The 12,587-nt window shown below is 40.5% G+C and overlaps 1 long non-coding RNA gene across 4 annotated transcripts in view; it reads right to left on the bottom strand.

The window, feature by feature from the left end:
• Window positions 1–3,854, bottom strand: part of LOC110256686 — a 187,289-nt gene extending 183,435 nt beyond the window's left edge. For 2 of the 4 annotated variants that reach the window (XR_002338565.1, XR_002338566.1), the window contains exons 1-2: window positions 3,341–3,854; window positions 1,849–1,941 (exon numbers count right to left, since the gene is read on the bottom strand). This is a non-coding gene — a long non-coding RNA (uncharacterized LOC110256686). The remainder of the gene's footprint in view (window positions 1–1,848; window positions 1,942–3,340) is intronic. The other 2 variants (XR_002338564.1, XR_002338563.1) reach the window with 2 other exon arrangements.

Genomic DNA, 12,587 nt, shown 5'->3' with positions numbered 1-12,587 from the left:
ACTGTGGCCCCCTGGGGGAAAACAGATGTACTTGATTTAACAGTGAAATGTCTCTAACTGTGGGTCTGATCACAGAAGCAGCTAGTTTTCATGCTCCATTATTTTATCCATACCCTGATTTATACACTGAATCTGTTAGCCATAAAATAGGACTCAGCATATCAGGAAAGAGATGTTGCCCCAGCCAATGTATATTTCAAATCTCACAGGAGAATAACAAATGCATTGTCATTTGAATACCAAACTTAAAGCACTTACCCTGTAGCAGCCATTGCATTTGGTATCAATAAACTTTCTTTTGAGTTTGTATTTAAATGCAAAACAGGTGATAAAAGTTTGTTTTAAATGATTTGTCCATGAAAGTACTTAACTCATGCAGTTCTATTATTCCTCAATACACATAGGTTTGTTTATCACAGATTTGTTTCACTACTGATATATAAGGAAGCATGATAACACTGGTATTTCAGAATTATCATACGTCTCACACAGGATATATTGGAAATCAACTTGCTCATATGTGCCTTTATTACAAGCCCTAGTAGTTCGACTGCTTTTCCAAAGGAGGAAACATCTCCTAGACAGAGGTTAGTGACAGGCCCCAAAGAGGCTTTTTCCTGCTGAGATCCTCCAAAGCCAAGCCAGAGTGACTTGGCTCTATAGGTTTTGTTGGTTTAGACCCAAAGATACACCATAACAAAATACAGGGAGAAAAAAATGCTAACTAATGAATTGCACAGTGAAGCTCCACCATTTGTCAGCGAACAAACCCAAGTCTCTTCTTGAAGAGCCCTGTTCTCAGTTTCAAGGTCCCTGAGGTAACTGAAGAACCAGAGGACATTAGCACATGAGGTGCAAAGGCCTTTCTCTCAGGCTCCAGCCTCACCAGGGAACACATGCATTCAGGGACCTGGCTCTCTCTTCTGCTCTCCTTCAGATGGTGCTCAGCGCTGATGGATTCTAAATGCATTTTCTCTTTCCATTTGCTCTCTGTTTAGGCCACCACCCTCCTGCTCAGACACCCTGACTTCACAACTGCTCAGGGAAGAGATCATTTTTCGGTTATTTTGTTCTACTCCAAATTCTAAGCGACCGCAGTGATTTAGTGTAGATTTGAGTTGTCGCTGGTTCATGTCATTCCCTGGGCTTTAGTACAGTTTTAACCTCTGAGAAGGTAACGCCGTATCTGCCCCAGGAGGAGGAGGAAGAGGAAGAGAACCACCCACTCTGGAGCTTGGGAAAGCATCATTGTGGAGAAATTGTTCAAAGTGTTTGTTATGTGTGTTTAGCCAACAAGTCCAAGAACCCAACAAAACAAACCAAGTCAGTCTAAGAGTCCCAAGCCAGCACATCAGGGAAAGGCATTAGAGAATGTTTTTATGGTATACTGACTTTCACTTAACAGGGTTTTTAATGATATCGCCCTTTTGCTTGTTAACTTATCAATAAGCTGGCACTGCAGCCCTGCTCTGTGCAAAGACTTTTTTTCAGGCACTGAGAACAGAGGGTTGGATGAGAAAGTAAGTTTTCTACTTTTAGAGAATTTGCGTGCTCGTTAGAGAAGAATGAGGAGAGTCAATTGCAAATCGTTATTACATCCTCCAAGTTCTTCCAGTTGACATAAAAACAGCCTTGCAGAGCGCTAGAATGTGTGCTCAACAGCTTTTATGTTACCCTTTGCCGATAAAGTTAGAAACAGGTGACAATACAGCAAAACAAGTCCCCACTTTCAAGGTAGTAGGACTATGAAGGGTCAGTAAATCAGTAGAAGGTTTTATTTTATTACATACTTATGATAATTTTGTAATTTAAGGTTGCTAGGAATGAACAACAAACAACAAACCCTACCTGAAACTTTCCACCTGTTGAGATCGGTCACATCTTTTTGTTTTGGGAACTGCAGGGATCCTGCCTTCGAGTACAGGACTCAGCAAGCTTGCTCTGCAAAGAGTCAGACAGTAAATATTTGGACTTTGGAGGCCAAGAGATAAAAACAGGATATTATGTAGGTAATTATATTGCTAAGAAATGAATAACTTCACCAATTTTTATTGATGACATTAAAAACTTACTAGTAATGGAGAGTAATATTTTGTAATACAGGTCTACCTATGATAAGGATGGAATTTGGGGGGAGCGTAACATTTCACTTATTTGGGGTTCCTTCCCTTTCATCAAAATACATTGCAAAGGGAGTTCTCATGGTACAGAGGGTTAAGGAACCAGCGTTATCACTGCAGTGGCGGGAGTGGCTGCTGTGGCGCAGGTTCAATCCCTGACCCAGGAACTTCCACATGCCACAGCCATGGCCAGAAAAAAAATAAATACTAATTTGTACTGATATTTGTAATGATATTTACATATGTCATCTTTGAAAAAGTCTTTCACACAGATCTTGTGAATACTGTTCGTACACAGGCAAATATTTTTGATTGCACATTCTCACTTTGGAAGGTGTTAATGGATTTTGTTAGATTCTGGTCCTGATAGGTGCCTTTTGCCCATCACAGCATTGCAGATCACATCCAGCTGAAAGCCAGGTGGAAGTGCCTCAATTACATATTCAAATGGTGTTTTAAATATGAAAATTATATTGGCATTTCACTGGGCTTTGAACTGCATTGCTGGAGGTGTCCTCTGAGTTTGGAAAATCTATGTGGTGTGGTTTGGAGAGAATAAGGATCCCGCTTTATGTGTTAACTTTTGATAGAACACGAGATGTATAAAGTAGTCTTTATTTGCCATTTGTGCTTGAGATTCAAATAATGGTAATTGTCATCAAAATGGCTTAACTAAAGGGTAAATTTAATATCTGTACTATTTTACTTTGTAATTTTAGGCTGAACTCATGAAACACTATCAAATATAGCAAAAGCCAATTCCATGTTATTTAGTGTCTCATAATTAATGGTTGAGGGCCAGTGTTTCCTTCCAGAAAAACATCAGTATCAACTCTGAGCTCAAGTTATCATAAGGACAGTTGACCAGTGCTGAGTTATCGACTGGGAGGCAGGTCAGGACAAGTAGCCTCCATTTCAGACAAAAATTTCCAGACCTGAGGATTCCAGGTTCATGAAAGGGACTGGAGTTCACAGTTGATGCTGCTGATTCCATAAAACCTAAGAGGCAAGTGTTTCACTCAAAGTGCCCGCAGGGGATAATAAAATGGAAAACCAAAGGCTTTAAACAACTCACATTTTCATAAGTTTTGCAAATGGGTTCAAATAACACTTCCCTGCTCCAAGAGTGTATGTGTTCACCACTAATGGTTGTACACACAGATTCCCCTCTGAGCTCTGCTGAATTAGGGCTTTCTTAAGATCTTTAAAGACATCCTTACCTCTCAGTCCCAGGTACACTCTCTCCGTGGCTCACTCCTCAGTCACACAGAACTTAAACTCTCCAAATCAACAACTGAGGGTGTCAACACCACCCAGCCGCTCACCAAGAGCAAAGAGAAACCGCTCTGAAGTGTCTGCCTTCGAAAAAGGAAGGCAGTTTATTGTGGCTGCTCCCAAGGGCCGCCCTCTCCACGCAGCTGCTCCCAAAGTCCTTGTCTGAACAAGCTCTGTACCTGCATCTCTTCAGCTGCTGCAGTCAGGTAAGATTGCACTAACTCAGCACCGGTGAGTGGCTTTTCTTGCTGAGCTAATAAGTGAGATAATTGGAATTTTATTTTGGTTATAGCCTCATTTCAATTTTTTATTTATTGTGAAGAAATTCTGCTGGGATGAAGTACACTGTTGTAGTAAGCTTTCTAGTGTTTCTGAACATTGCTGATCTGTGAGTACAGACACCACGATGGGTGTTTATTCATGTCAGCATGTACTCATCAGCCCAGGTGGAGTGTATTGCATGATACAGGATGATTTGTTATCTACTGTGGTACAAATAATGCATGCTCCACTGTGCCTTAAAAATGCAACATTTGGAATTCCCACTGTGGTGCGGTGGGTTAAGAATCTGACTGCAGTGGTTCAGGTAGCTGCTGAGGCATGGGTTCCAACCCCAGCCTGGTATAGTGGGTTAAAGGATCCATCATTGCTGCAGCTGCAGCTCAGATTCAATCCCTGGCCCAGGGAACTTCATATACTGCACATGTGGCTGTTAAAACAAAATGCAACATTTGTCATTCACTCTGGTTCTTCTGCTTTAACATTATGAATGTGCCCTGGTATAAGAAATAAATAAAATGTGTTATGGTGACACCCAAAATGCAACATTTGTCATTTACTTTGGTTTTTCTGCTTTAACATTATGAATGTGCCCTGGTATAAGAAATAAATAAAATGTGTTATGGTGACACTCAGCATTTAGAATGCTGCCCACTTATAAATGCGTCACCACAATCTGGAAGCACCAAGAAGCAGGAGGAAGGGAGTGTCAGGGGATACACACACACCCCACCTACTGGACAGCTGCGAAGCAGCCAGATATCACATGGGTGGCAGAGTACGGCTGTCTTCCAACAACCTGTATTTGTGGACACTAAAATGTGAATTTCACATAATGTTCATGTGTCATAAAATATTATTCTTAGAGTTCCTATTGTGGTGCAGTGGAAACAAATCTGACTAGTAACCATGAGGTTGTGGGTTCAATCCCTGGCCTTGATCAGTGGATTAAGGATCTGGCGTTGCTGTGAGCTGTGGTGTAGGCTGGAGGCTATACCTCCTATTCGACCTCTAGCCTGGGAACCTCCATATGCTGCGGGTGCAGCCCTAAAAAGCAAAAAAAAAAAAAAAAAAAATTCTTTTGATTTTTTCATCCATTAAAAAATGTAAAGCCAGAGTTGTCTGGTGGCCTAGTGGTTAAGGATCTGGTGTTGTCACTTCTATGGCTCAGATTCCGTCCCTGACCCAGGAACTTCTACATGCTGCAGGAGCAGACGAAAAACAAAACACGGAAAAGCCATTCAAATAAGCTCTAGGCTCACAGGTCACAAGAAAGAGGTAGTGGGCCATGTGGGATTCTCAGGTTTAACTGTAATTTGCCAACCTTTAATTTGTGATTTAGAAAACAAAGTACAGGTGTTGGTGTTTAGAAGACAGAATTTGAACCTAAGGATATTGAATAGTGGATCGTAAAGTGCAAAAGCAATCAAACAGTAAAGCAAGCAAGCTGGTAGCAACATGCTGTGAGTTTTTCGCTGGCTCTGGTGAATCTGCTGTCCTGTCCTTTGCAGTTTATCCCCAGGGGGTTGCTCAGCATCTAGAGTTAATGGTTTGATGTCTTTCCTCAGTTTTGGAAAATTCTCAGGCATCAGCTCTTTTTTCTATCTCCTCTTTTGTGACCGTAATACTATCTATTATGTGATATCATTATATTTAAAGTATATTATTAGTTGATATTGTCAAAGAGTAAGCACACTCAATGTATTTTTATGTATGATATTTCATTTTTCATTTCTAATATTTCCACTTGGTTATTTTTATCTATCTATCTATCTATTTATTTATTTATTTTTAGGGCTGTGCCCATGGCATATGGAGGTTCCCAGGCTAGAGGTTGAATCGGAGCTGTAGCTGCTGGCTTACACCATAGCCACAGCAACACGGGATCCAAGCCACATCTGTGACCTACACCACAGCTCATGGCAACAATGCTTGATCCTTAACCCACTGAGCAAGGTCAGGGATCAAACATGCGTCCTCATGGATGCTAGTCAGATTGGTTAACTGCTGAGCCACGATGGGAACTCCCACTCGGCTATTTTTACCATGTTCATATATATATTGAAATTCTCCATCTGCATCATGAATAAAGACTCTTGTCTTTAGATCACAATTTTTTCTATGTTTACTTCTAAAAATTGTGCAGTTTTCAATTTATTAGATCTGCAACTCATTTGGAGTTAATTTTTGCATAAGTATGAAGTTTAAGTCAAAGTTTTTTTTTTTGGATCTGGATGGTAATACTGAGGTATGAAAGAATCTGAATGAATTGCAAATGCATTATGGGAACTGAAAGCCAATGTGCCATATAATCGATGATTCTGTGTATAAAAAATTCTAGAAAGAGGCAAACTATAATGGCAGAAACTTCTCAGTGTTGCTACAGGCCAGGATAGTGGAAGGGGTTTACTGAAAATGTTTTACATTATCATCATTGGGGAGGTAGGTTTATATAACTATGAAGACTTATTAAAACCTGTTAAATTGTGCCATATATTAGATTCCAGATATAAGTGATATCATATGGTAACTGCCTTCCTCTTTCTGACTTACTTCACTCAGTATGAGAGTCTCTACTTCCATCTATGTTGCTGCAAATGGCATTATTCATTCTTTTTTACGGCTATGTAGTTTTCCATTGTGTATATATATCACAGTATGTGTAACTGGATCCCCATGCTGTACAGTAGAAAATTGACAAAACACTGTAAACCAGCTATAATGGAAAAAAATAAAAATCATTATACAAAAAAGGACTATTACGAGTTCCCGTCATGGTGCAGTGGTTAGTGAATCCAACTAGGAACCATGAGGTTGCGGGTTCGATCCCTGCCCTTGCTCAGTGGGTGAAGGATCCGGCATTGCCGTGAACTGTGGTGTAGGTCACAGACGTGGCTCGGATCCTGCGTTGCTGTGGCTCTGGCATAGGTTGGCACCTACAGCTCCGATTAGACCCCTAGCCTGGGAACCTCCATATGCCGCAGGAGCAGCCCAAGAAATGGCAAAAAATACAAAAAAAAGAAAAAAAAAAGAAAAAAAAAAGGACTATTAAATTGTACAGTTAAAACTGGTGAATTTTATTTTAGGTAAATTAACAGAGCTGTTAAAAAAAGATGAAAAGACATACAAGTTTTCGACTATCCTCAATAAAAATATGTAATCTGTTTAAAAGCAACATATAATTATAAAAATACTATAATGTAAACCAGTAGGGATAGGTGATGTTTCCTACATGGGTTCACTGTATGGAGCGACCACTAGGGGTGAGGTGACCAGGAAGGGTCATGAACATGCACACACTTTCTAAAGGATGTTTTAAAATATATTGAGGAGTTCCCGTCATGGCGCAGTGGAAATGAATCCAACTAGGGACCATGAAGTTTCGGGTTCGATCCCTGGCCTCATTCAGTGGATTAAGGATCTGGCATTGCTGTGAGCTGTGGTGTAGGTTGCAGATGCAGCTCAGATCCTGCATTGCTGTGGCTGTGGCTGTGGCTGGCAGCTGTAGCTCTGATTTGACCCCTAGCCTGGGAACCTACATATGCTTTGAGTGTGGCCCTAAAAAGAAAAAAGAAGTTAAAATAGATGGAATTCAATACAGCGGATAACATTTCTGTAGTGAAATATAACTTGCATGCTCCTAAAGTCATGCCTGCTCACTATGTCTTGATGCATTGGTGAATTTAATTGCAATAAACATTTTCATACCATGAGTAAAAAAAAGTAAAGGGCTCTATTTTCAAGTGTTAGGTTTATCCTGAGCAGTGGATGGATGGAAGAACAGAGCACAAACATTGGTTATTACGAGGTGAATTCAATGACGTGTCAAACCTATAATCCTAAAATCACTTCTTTTAAAGAGCACACTTATTGGGTATGTGATATATTATTACTTCTTACAACAATCTTATAGTACTTTGGTTTTGATTATCAAAACAACTTTTTTTTAGTTAATTGAGAATGAAAGAAAACACATGTTTATCCATATTACATGTAGTAACAGCCTGGGCTCCTTTACAGGTGGAATTATCTATGAAGTTTACTAGATTTTCTATTTGAATTCTTTGTTGAACAGGAAGAGCTTCAAGACACTCAGACAAGTATCTGAATATTAGCTCCCTTCTCCTCCTATTTTTCCGATTTTTCATTTGCAGCCCACTACTACGTCTGTCACCTTAACCTTTTCCTTATAACTCAAGTCTAGTATCTTGGAACCTATGTTATTGACCATGCCAGGGGCTTTGCCTTGATAAGCTGGTCAGTTTCTTCAAGGTACTGGGGTTTTCTTCAACCTCAGTTCCCAATGACCTGGCATTGGCTTGACTGCCTGTGTACTTCTGCCCCCCAACAAGACCACTTACCTTTCTGACTTGAATTCACCTCATACACAACCTATTGCTCTATCTCCCAATATCCTTCTTCTTTACCAACCTGGCCCATCACAGCTCTCCATTACTGCTCAGTGATGAGGTCTTCATGGAAGTAGAAACACCAACTGATTAAAAACTTCCAGAGTCAACAATACTCTCTGATGATGAACAACAGCCCACCTGAACAGACAAGTCTACCAATCAAAATGCTCTCTGATACCTTTTAAACCTGTCTTCCTAAATCTGAAATCTCATTTGACACTGGAAAGGCTACTCTGAACCAAGCATATCCTGTTCTTCCTGCCCACTCGCCTTGCATGGACGTGTCTCCCACCCTCAACACTGTTTAGTGAGGCCCCTCTTCCCCTTGGAGGCCTAGCTCGCCTGCCGCTTCTCCACGAAATGATTCTCGTATCCTCAAGATGGAGGTGCCCCACACATTTAACCTACCTGACCCCGTGAAGTTTTGGGAGAGCTCATTTGTTCTCCATGGTGTTACAATTATATGGACTCATTTCCCAACCTTCCTTAGATCAACCCTCTTGAAGACAGGGAGTATCATGGTACTCACCTCTTTAAGACTCAGAGGGTCTAGCATAACATAATGCTCATATTTTTTATATTTATTATACTAAATAATTACAAGTGATAAACATCAGATGCCTGTTCATGATGCTCTAAATACTGGGTTAAGCAGTAGGTGTGTATGGAGACCTAAAAGATAACCATGTCTTAAAGAATTTGCAATCTGATTGGAAATATAAAGAAATGAGCAAAGTTACTATGCAGGGGTAGAGCTATACCCATGGTGCCTCAGAGCAGAGAAGCTTGGTGATAAAAGTGCTATTAGGAAAAGATTCCAAGAGAAGGTGGTGTCTGAGCAAAGGTGTGAATGGGACTTAAATCCTAAAACAAGGATGGGGAGAGAGAGAGGAAGGTTTTCTGAGAAGAGTGAGCAGGCAGGCAAAGGCATGGGCATGTGGGAAACACGGAGGAGAGTCGCTGAGAGAAAGTCTGCGCACATTCACAGGCATTATTTCCATTGGTGCAGATTTGAATTTCAGATGGGAGAATTTAAGTAGGGTGGTAACATGACCAGGTTTACCTCCTAGAAATGAATTGAGAGCAAAACAGCTGCAGGAAAGAAAAACCAATTTCAATATCATTTCATATGAATTCATTCATAAAATGATAAGGACATGAACTAATGTGAAACAGTTGCCTATTGGACAAGAAAGATGATATTCTAGATTTAAGAATATAAAACTTTTCTTTTGGAAAATAATTGGGAAACAGAAATAAAGAGCAGCATACACATGGTATGACCGTCAGATTTCTGTACTTGGTGACTAGAATAGGAAGTACAGAAGATGATGAGTTCTGATTTGAACACATTGAATTTGAAGAGAAAAATGACTCCATAATGACCTGTGGATGGTTGAAATTATTACACTAGATCCAGGGAAAGGCATCGTTAAGTGTACAGGTTGTTAGTTCCTCAGGCTTGGTCCCAGCTTGCCATTTTCCTCAGCAAATGAAGCAGAAAAATAGAACAAAGGATTTAGAGGGTATTGGCTGAACAGTGGTTGAAGGCATAAAATATATGGTCCACGTCAGTGTCTCTCAAATTTGTATCACGTCTCCCTGGTTATGGTAAAATGCCCCATTATCTTCATACTCCATCTAGCCTCAAACTCCACTGGAAAAATAACTTCAGGATAAAGAATTAGAGTCATACAAAGTACATAATAATTTTGTCAGAGAAGATAAACATGACCATCTATTTAATTACAAAATAATACCTAAAAGGCACCTGATTCTTTCATTAAACTATATTTTATCATAGGCTACATTTTAAAGATCACAAACACTTGGGCAGCATAATGCTTATAAAATGTCACTGACATAAAAAATGCGGGATTCTTAAGATGTGAGTGCCCATCTTAAAGTGAATTTTCATAGAAATGTGTAAATGTGCCCATGCTTAGCCCACCAATGACATGGTTAGGAATGAAGAACAAAATCATTGACCTCACACCAGTCAGAATGGCCATCATTAATAAGTCCACAAATAACAAATGCTGAAGGGGGGTGTGGAGAAAAGGAACCCTCCTGCACTGTTGGTGGGAATGTAAGCTGGTACAACCACTATGGAGATCAGTATGGAGATACCTTAGAAATTTATACATAGAACTACCATATGACCCAGCAGTCCACTCTTGGGATAATCTGGACAAAACTCTTCTTGAAAAGGACACCTGTACCTGCATGTTCACTGCAGCACTATTCACAATAGCTAAGACATGGAAACAACCTAAATGTCCATCAACAGACGATTGGATTAGGAAGGTGTGGTATATATACACAATGGAATACTACTCAGCCATAAAAAAGAATGAAATAATGCCATTTGCAGCAACATGGATGCAACTAAAGACTCTCATACTAAAGGAAGTAAGTCAGAAAGAGAAAGACAAATACCATATGATATCACTTATATCTGGAATCTAATATAAGGCATAAATGAACCTTTCAACAGAAAAGAAAATCATGGACTTGGAGAATAGACTTGTGGTTGCCAAGGGGGAGGGGGAGGGAGTGGGGTGGTTGGGGAGCTTGGGGTTAACAGATACAAACTATTGCCTTTAGAATGGATTAGCAATGAGATCCTTCTGTGTAGCACTGGGAACTATGTCTAATCACTTATGAGGAGCATGATAATGTGCGAAAATAGAATGTGTACATGTATGTGTAACTGAGTCACCATGCTGTACAGTAGAAAAAAATTGTATTGGGAAATAACGATTAATAAATAATAATAATAAAATGAAAAAAAATCATTGATAATTAGAAGCTGAACCAGCAGTGTAATTTTTCATCAAAAATGAGTATGGTTTATAAAGTATGGCTTATAAAGCTCATTTCATGTTTTCTTTTAATACATAATGCAGGAGAGTGAGACATTCTGGATGTTGAGGTTATCAGAGACATTGGGAAGAATTAAGTCACACATCTACATCTAATTCAGCCACCGCCTTCTCCCAATCCTCCTGCCTTGCATACCTGTGGCTCTGTCCCCTCGTCACCTTCAACCTTCCAGGGAAACTGCAGGGCAGGTACCTGACCACACCAGGCATCACTTTGTAACATCCAACACAGGCATTCTGTGCCCAGGTTTGAGGTGGTGTGGGAAAGAGAAGGGGTGGCTCACAGCTGCTGCAAAAAAAAGAGACATGAAAGATCAAGGGAGGAGGAAATCAGAGCAAAGTATGATGGGTAGAACTTAAACCCGCGAGGGAGCTCCCAGGGCAGTGGGGGAACAGCCAGCAGCCTGGGGGGTGGGGCAAGCTATCACCCCTATACCATGATTGTTCCCTCCTGGGGGTGGTGGCTCTTTGACTCCATTCTCTAATCTCGTGTTAGTAAATTCTAGAAAGGTGTTGTCGGCAGTTATATTTTAGTGTTATTCACTTTCTTTACATGAACTCTAATTTGCTTTATGGTCCTATTTAAAAGCCCACCTGTAGTTTTGGGGTTTCCCCCTAATGCGCACCCAGGTGAGCACATGTATGCGTGTGGAAGGATGGGGTAAACTGGAGTCAGGTGCTTGTTTTCTTAATGTCTCAACACACCCTTTGTCATCATTAGTGTGAACAGACTGCTGGTGTCCATGGCTAATAGCAGTAGTTACTCTGAACACACACCGATGCCTCAGAAATCACAGTCATTGATCTCTATGGGTACCCTTTGCTTAGACTGTCAGCGGGAGGGATTTGTGGATAGACTCTTATTCCAACAAGATGATTCTGAAGAGTGAGCAAAACCTAGCAATCTCTGGGCTTTCAATGGAGAGGCACGGAGAAATACATTTGCTCGGTGACTGTTTGCAGATGTGATTGCTGACATGAAGCTGCAGACCCTTTTGCTCAAAAGAGTAATAAACCTCAATATTATCTGTATTGAATGGATATGACTTTGTATTACTCCCCTTATACAACACAGGCCACTTTCAGCAACGCAAAACCTACTTGAAATAAAAGATGCCAGCATATTACTCTCCTGCAGGCTCCCTGCTCAATGAAATCCTGGTTTTCTCAGATTCTGAAGAGAGGTTTGAAGGGCTAAAAAATATTCAAATGCATGTCATTTTAGTCTAGGTGTGTCCGTTTGTGGTCACAGCATGCTACAGCTGAGCATTCCATTGCCTGTGCAGTGCAGGAAATTGGTCGTGAAAGTCACAGTGGGTTTTCAAGCTGAGATCAAATGAGGATATTACTGTTTGGATTATTTCAAAAGGGCAGACAAGATCACCTCTTCTTTGTTTTCCTAGGGTTTCTTTGGGCATTTTTCTTTGCTCCCCCACAACACACACACACACACCACACACACACACACACCACACCACACACACACACACTCAGAGAGAGGCAGCAACAGAGAACTGAGATAAAAATCACTGAATTTAGAGGCAGTCAAGTACCAGTGTGAGCCCGCCCAACTTTTACCCTTTAGGCTGTACTCACAAGCTCTATTAGTATCTGTA

The sequence above is a fragment of the Sus scrofa genome, chromosome 14 (assembly GCF_000003025.6).
Source record: "Sus scrofa isolate TJ Tabasco breed Duroc chromosome 14, Sscrofa11.1, whole genome shotgun sequence".
Lineage (NCBI taxonomy): Eukaryota > Metazoa > Chordata > Mammalia > Artiodactyla > Suidae > Sus > Sus scrofa.
Note: the sequence above shows the minus strand (reverse complement) of the source record. Positions and strands in the feature narration are given on the sequence as shown.